Genomic DNA, 7,582 nt, shown 5'->3' with positions numbered 1-7,582 from the left:
TGATGATGATGATGATGATGGTGATGATGGTGATGATGATGATGATGCTGTACAGCCCCTTTACTTTATGGAGGAGAGAGATGAAACCCATAGGGGTTAAATGATTGGTCCACGGTCACCCAGTTAGTATACGTAAGACATAAGAATTGAACTCAGATCTATCCTCCTCAGATCTAGAACCCTATCCATGATGCCTTGCTGCCCCTCATAAGTTTGTAAATATAAAAATCTATGTGGCTGTGTGTTATTATTATCCAACCCACCCCCCTCACTTTATCAATGAGGAGAATGAGGGCCAATGACTCACAGGGGCAGCCACAGCCTCAGAAGCCAGGGTTCTGGACTCCCAGGCCAGGGGTACATACATTATCACATTGTTATTTGGCAATTCATATGTTACGTCCAATTAGATTGAGACTCCTTAATTTGCATGAATAGAGCAAAATTTCCTTCAAAAATAGAGGAATAAGACGTCATAGTTAGATGAAAGTCCTAACATACACAAAAATTGATTTACTGTCTCCTTGGACTCTGAAGGGCCACTGGAGCATAAAACTCATTCAACTTTAGCCTGGAGGAGCGAAGGTCCATGGGTGACATGAGAACAGCACTCATGTATTTATAGAACTGTCCTAGGAAAGAGAGATGGGACTTTTTCTAATTGGCCCCAAGGAGTAGAAACAGAAGCAATGGGTGGAAATGGAAGAGGCAGAGTTTGGCTTGATGTCAGGAAAACATCCCCATCAATTGGAGCGTTCCAAAGTGGAACGGGCTGCCTGAGAGGTGATGATAACAATAGCAGAAGTTCATAGAACACTGAGATTTGCAAGCACGTTATGTACACGATCACGCTGTGGTGAACACTGCTTTAGTGACAGTTATTACTGTCTTCATTTTTATAGAGGAGGTTCAGCAAGCTTCCCCAAATGGCAAGTGTCAAAGGTAGAACTGACTCAGGTCCTCATGACTCTGGAGCTGACACTGTTTCCACTGCATCAAAGGAGAGATCTTCCTTGTTGGAGCTTCCCAAGCAAAAGCCAGGAGAAAATAACGGAAGGGGAAGAAGTAAACATATCCACAAGAAATAACCTGTGAGTTAATCTGTGACAGCACATTCAATGCCTGTATAGTGACAAGTACAAAAGCTCCCTAAGGAACTAGAGAGTGACTGAAATAGCTGGAGGGTAATTCAGTGCTCATAGCTGGGCTGTACCAATTTAATAAAAATAAAGGTACAATTCAAATTAATTTAGAGATATGATCTGTCACCAATTACAGTCATAATGGAATACACAATGGAGGTAGATTTTTTTATTTTTGCTTTTTGGAGGGGGGAGAGCAGGGCAATTAGGGTTAAGTGACTTACCCAAGGTCATAGAGGTCATATTTGAACTCAGGTCCTCCTGATTCTAGGGCCAGTGCTCTATTCACTGTACCACCTAGCCATCCCTGGAACTATATATATATATATATATATATATATATATATATATATTTTTTTTTTTTTTAAATCATTTGGTGGAACAACAGATCTGCAATGTTCAGGGAAATAATAAGAAAAAAAGCAGAAATGAAAGTGGACTGATTAGTTTTGCTGATTCTCCTTTCTTTTCTCTTTTTGTCCTTTTCTTTCTGAAAACAGAAAAAAAAAACTTAGGCAGCTAAAAGGTGCTGTGTATAAAATGCTGGACCTGGAGTTGAGAAGATCTGAGTTCAAATCCTGCTTCAAGTACTTAAGGCTGTGTGACTCTAGGCAAGTCATTTATTCTTTCAGTCTCAAATTTTTTTGCCTGTAACATAGGCATAATAATAGTGCCTAGTTCACAAGGCTATTGTGAGTTTCAAATGAGAATACATGTAAAATGCTTCCTTTTTAAAATTTTTGTAACTGGTTTACTCATTAATGCTGATGAAAACAATCAAGATTTTTAAAAAGATTATTCATTCATATTCAAAGACTAAAAATTGTTCCTGTTTGTGCATTTGATACTTTAAAAAAAAATCTTTTATTTATTTATTTTTAGTTTTCAACATTCATTTCCACAAGATTTTGAGTTACAAATTTTCTTCCAGTCTTTCCCCTATCCCCCCACTCTAAGATAGAAAGCATACTGAATTCCCCTTTCCCCAATCAGCTTTCTCTTATATTCTCCCCTATTCCCCCTCTAGCTTTCTAGTAGCACAAGAAGTATTTCTATACTCCAGTGCCTGTATATCTTATTTCCCAGTTGCATGTAAAAAACAATTTTTTTAAATATTTGTTTTTAAAACTTTGATTTCCAGTTTCTTTCCCCTCTTCCCTCCTCACCCACCCCCACTGGAAATATAAGCAATTCAATATAGGTTGCACATATGTAGTTACACAAAATGTTTCCATAGTAGTTATATTGTGAAAGACTAGCTATATTTCCCTCCATCCTATCCCACCCCCCACTTATTCTATTTTTTACTTTGACCCTGTCCCTTTTCAAAATGTATACTTCTAACTACCATCTCCCCTAATCTTCCCTCCCTTCTATCATCCCTCCTTTTATTCCCTTCCCCCCTACCCTAATTGTAGGGTAAGACACCAAATGAGTGTGTATATTATTCCCTCCTTAAGCCAAATTCAGTGAGAGTAAGGTTGACCTTCCCCTCCATTGTTAACAGTTTTGTCTTGCCTCTTTTATATGAGATAATTTACCCTATTCTATCCCTCCCTTTCTTCTCTCATTATATTCCTCTCTCACCTCTTAATTTTATTTTTTAGATATCCCTTCCTATTCACTGATCCTGTGCCCCTAGTCTATGTATACATGTACACACATATACACACAATCACATATGTATACACATATACATCCTCTTATACATACATATATGTATGTATACATACATATATACATATATATTCCCTTCAACTATCCTCATACTGAGAAAAGTCATGAGTTACAATTATCATTTTTCCATGTAGGAATGTAAATAATTCAACTTCAATTATTTCCTTATTATTTCTTTTTCCTGTTTACCTTCTCATGCTTCTCTTGCTTCTTGTATTTGAAAGTCAAATTTTCTGTTCAGCTCTGGTTTTTTCAACAAGAATACTTGAAAGTCCTCTATTTCATTGAATAACCATATTTTTCCCTGAAGCATTACACTCAGTTTTGCTGGGTAGGTGATTCTTGGTTTTAATCCCAGCTCCTTTGACCTCTGAAATATATTCCAAGCCCTTCAATCCCTTAATGGAGGAGCTGCTAGATCTTGTGTTATCCTGATTATGTTTCCATAATACTCAAATTGTTTCTCCTTGACATTTTGTAATATTTTCTCCTTGACCTGGGAACTCTGAAATCTGGCTATGATATTCCTAGAATTTTTCTTTTTGAGATCTTTTTCAAGAGGCGATCAGTGAATTATTTCAATTTCTATTTTGCCCTCTGGTTCTAGAATATCAGGGCAATTTTCCTTGATAATTTCTTAAAAGATGGTATCTAGACTTTTTTTTATCATGGCATTCAGGTAGTCCAATAATTTATAAACTGTCTCTTCTGGATCTATTTTCCAGGTCAGTGGTTTTACCGATGAGATATTTCACCTTGCCTTCTATTCGTTCATTTGTTTGGATCTGTTTTATAGTATCTTGATTTCTCATAAAGTGATAAGCTTTGATTTGCTCCAATCTAACTTTGAAGGAATTATTCTCTTCAGTGAGTTTTTGAAATTCCTTTTCCATTTTTTGGAAATTCAACTTTTTGAGGCATTTTTCTCCTCATTGACTTTTTGGGCCTCTTTTGCCATTTGAGTTAGTCTATTTTTTAAGGTTTTATTTTCTTCAGCATTTTTTGGGTCTCCTTTAGCAGGCTGTTGACTTGCTTTTCATGATTTTCTTGAATGATTCTCATTTCTCTTCCCAATTTTTCCTCCACTTCTCTTACTTGATTTTCAAAATTCTTCTTGAGCTCCTCCATGGCCTGTAATAAGTTCATATTTTTCTTTCTTTCTTTTTTTTTCCTTTTGGAGGGCAATTGGGGTTAAGTAACCTGCCCAAGGTTACACGGCTAGTTGTGTGTGTGTGTGTGTGTGTGTGTGTGTGTGTGTGTGTGTGTGTGCCAGAGCCAAACTCAGGTCCTCCTGACTCCTGGGCCAGCGCTTTACTCACTGCACCATCTAGCCACCCCCCAGTTCATATTTTTTCTTGGAAGCTTTTGATGCAGGAGTTTTGACTTTGTTAACTTCTTCTGGTTCCATGTTTTGATCCTTTTTGTTCCCAAAAAAGGATTCTATGGTCTGATTGTGCTTCCTCTGCTTGCTCATGTTGCCAGCCAGCCACTTGACTTTTGAGTTCTTTGCCATGGTAGAACTCTGCTTTCAGAGTAGACAGAGCTATGTCCCAAATCACTGGGGTTTTTGAAAATGTTGTCAGAGGTCTGAGGAGGGCATCCTCTCTATAGCCACCACAAGCTCTGGTACACTGTCATTTCTTACCCCAGGACCACTGCCCAGAACTGTGACCCAGATCCAAGCCGGTCAAAGCAAGAATGATTGCCATCCGAATGGTCTCTTGGTCCCCCTACAATCTGCAGGCCAGGAACTCTGGAGGAAGTCACATGGCAGCAGCTGCAGCCACAGTGCCTCTGCCACTTCTCGCCCTGGGGTCAGTGGCTGGACTACACTCTTCTGTCACCCAGTTCCAACAGAGTTCCCCACTGACCTTTTACTTTCTCCTTTGATTTTATGGGTTGAGAAGTCTGGCAACCACCATAGCTGCTGGTGATTCACTGTCCTGAGCTCTGCTCCAGCCAGTCTGTGCTGTTACAGGTCAGGGATACCCGCTGAATGTGGGACTGCACTCAACTCCCAGCCTGGTGCAATAGACCCTTCTTGTTGGCCTGCTGGGTTGCCTTCAGCAGGAGACTTCTTTCTCTGTGTCACTTTGTAGGTTCTGTAGCTCTAAAATTTGTTTAGAATCATATTTTACAGGTATTGGAGGTGGTTGGTGCAGGAGCTCATACAAGTTCCTACTTCAACTCTGTCACCTTGGCTCCACCCCCCAGCCCTATGTAAATCTTAAGATTATATAAAATGCTATTGTTATTAACTGTTAAATAATAACTCGTTCCTTTTAAGATTTATAAAGTGCTTATCTCTCAACACCCTTGATAGATAATTCAAGGATAATTTTACAGATAAGGAAACTGAGGCATAGAGAGTTTAAGCACCTTTCCCAAAGCCCACACAGCTAGTAAGAATTGAAGCCATATTTCAACCATCCTTCTCCTGACTCTAAAGGCAGTGTATAGTCAAATCCTCAACTTTCTAAAGAGGAATGTTCCTAGAAAACAGCAAGAAAAGTAAAAATGGAAATGTTGATACTCTGAATCTATGGGCAATAAGGAGTTAGGTTCTGATGATCACCATAAACTATAATCTTTTATTAGAGAGAGCTGAAAATTCACATTAATTCTGATAATAGGCAATTTTCCTAACACAGTGACCATGAAATAACCCATAAAATGAAGTACACAAAATAAAACTGGTAACATGAAAAACATTTTTTCTTATTAGTAATTCCTAGAATTCTGTGACCATTTGTGCTAACATCTCAACAAGAACGAAACATTGATTTCTGATAATATATTCACTTTTCATATCACACGAAATCTATAGTGACACAAATACTGCACAGCAAATAAAATTCTCAAAACTAAAACATTTTTAACCTGAATCTTATCTTCTATCATTCCACATGGCAGCTTGAGGGCATTGTACTATGTACCATATTTCTATATACCTCTGTACCTTGAAAACCAAGGAAGAGGTTGCTGGGACTTTAGTCTCTGCTGTTAGAAGATAGGACTGGTGATGTCTAGACAGGATTGGAGAGGTCTTGACATTGCCTTTGACACTATTCTTCACATCTAGTGGATGGGTATTAGAGATCATGAAGAATGTACCAGCTGGAAATAATTCACCAAAGATATCTGCATTGTGTGTAAAGGTCTCTAAATAGGATGGTATAGTGCCAATGTAATATTGACAGTGCCCATGATCATGATAAAGACGATGACTATAAGTATCTCATGACATCTGATTGCAAAATATACCAAACTCTCCAGATAGAGAACAGAACTGAAACATTTATTTAGACACCAGAAAACCCAATCCCAAAACCAGCAAGCCAATTCCATCATAGTACCAAAGATATTCAGAAGCCATAATAACGCTGAGAGCCACAGCATCCTCCAGCCTTCCCACAAACTAGTACAAGATCAATATTTACTCACAAGCCTCTCTCTCTCCTTGCCTGAGCATCCTCTCTCCCCTGCAGTCTTGTTAGCTCTGACCAGCTTCCTGGGGACTCTGCTTCCCTTCAGCAAACTCCTCCCACCAGAGGCTCCATGTGACAAAATTCAGCCTATTAGGGGGCAGAGTTTACTTTCAAAGCAGGGGCAGGGGGTCCTTCAGATTCTCCCCCAGGTCTATTAAGGGGCAGAAAAGATCTTCAAAGTCCGATTCTCATTACAAATGGGTGACATCTTTTGATCTGTGCCTAAATTGGATTTAAATGAGGCAGAGTTGCATGCAATTCTCAGCCCCACTCTCTCCTCCAAAATCATCACAGTCCAGTGGAAGGACAGAATCAAGACTGCTGGTGATGGCCCAGGATGCAGTGGATGACCTGGGCATCTTTGATGGCTAACCAAGCTTTGAGCTCTTCACAGCTCCTGCTTCAGCCACCTTCATAGACATCAGAACAAATTGTTCTCATCCACCCATTCCACCAGGGGTAGATACCCCCTTAACTCACCAAAGGGTTTGAGAGCCCTCAGTTACCCTTGGCCTGGTTTAACCCTGAAAAGAGCTCAGCAGTCATCACACCAGAGGTACTAATCTTCCCTGAACACACCCTACACCCCAATCTCTGAATATGGAAGCATAGCAGAGGCAAGTTGACATTTAACCTTGAGGCTAAAACTGATAAAGGGATCAGAAAACAATGAAAATGCACAAGGAAGCATTGGGGGTGCTTTACTCTACAGAGGGTGAGCAAGACCAGTGAAGCACTTGCCTCCTAGAACACCAGCCACTCCACAGGCTTGAGCCCATCATGGCTCCCATGTTTTTCTCTGTTGTGCATCACGGAGAGTGTACAATTGTCCATGTGAAAGTGTAAATGAGATTACTAATAAAATCAAGTGAATGCTCGAAGTTGGGAAAGTTAAGCACAGGAATATTGAGAATTGACTGAATTTCCCATCACACCAGACTCCTTTATGATGTTGTGTCTATTTTATTCCAAGTCTCCAGAATCTTTCTGCTTCCATTTTTCTTTTTTTTTTTTGATGATTTGCTATTTTATTCACTTGGAAATGCCTTTTTCCCATTGCAATCCATCTTACTTCCTTAGTCAGACCGTCTATAAATATCTATAAAATACCACTGTTTCCAAGAAGATTAGCCAGACAGGAAAAGTAAAATTAGGAAATTACTTCCAAATATCTGTCCAAGGACTATGCCTTTTTTGTAATCCACATCAAATTTTTCAAAGTCGAGTATGAGGCATAAGTATATAATCACATATAACTTAGATATAAACACCTCA

The sequence above is a fragment of the Petaurus breviceps genome, unplaced genomic scaffold, assembly GCF_028583685.1.
Source record: "Petaurus breviceps papuanus isolate PSGF00001 unplaced genomic scaffold, PetGlider_PUasm1.0 689, whole genome shotgun sequence".
NCBI lineage: Eukaryota > Metazoa > Chordata > Mammalia > Diprotodontia > Petauridae > Petaurus > Petaurus breviceps.
The sequence above is the reverse complement of the archived record's forward strand: the minus strand, read 5'-3'. Positions refer to the sequence as shown.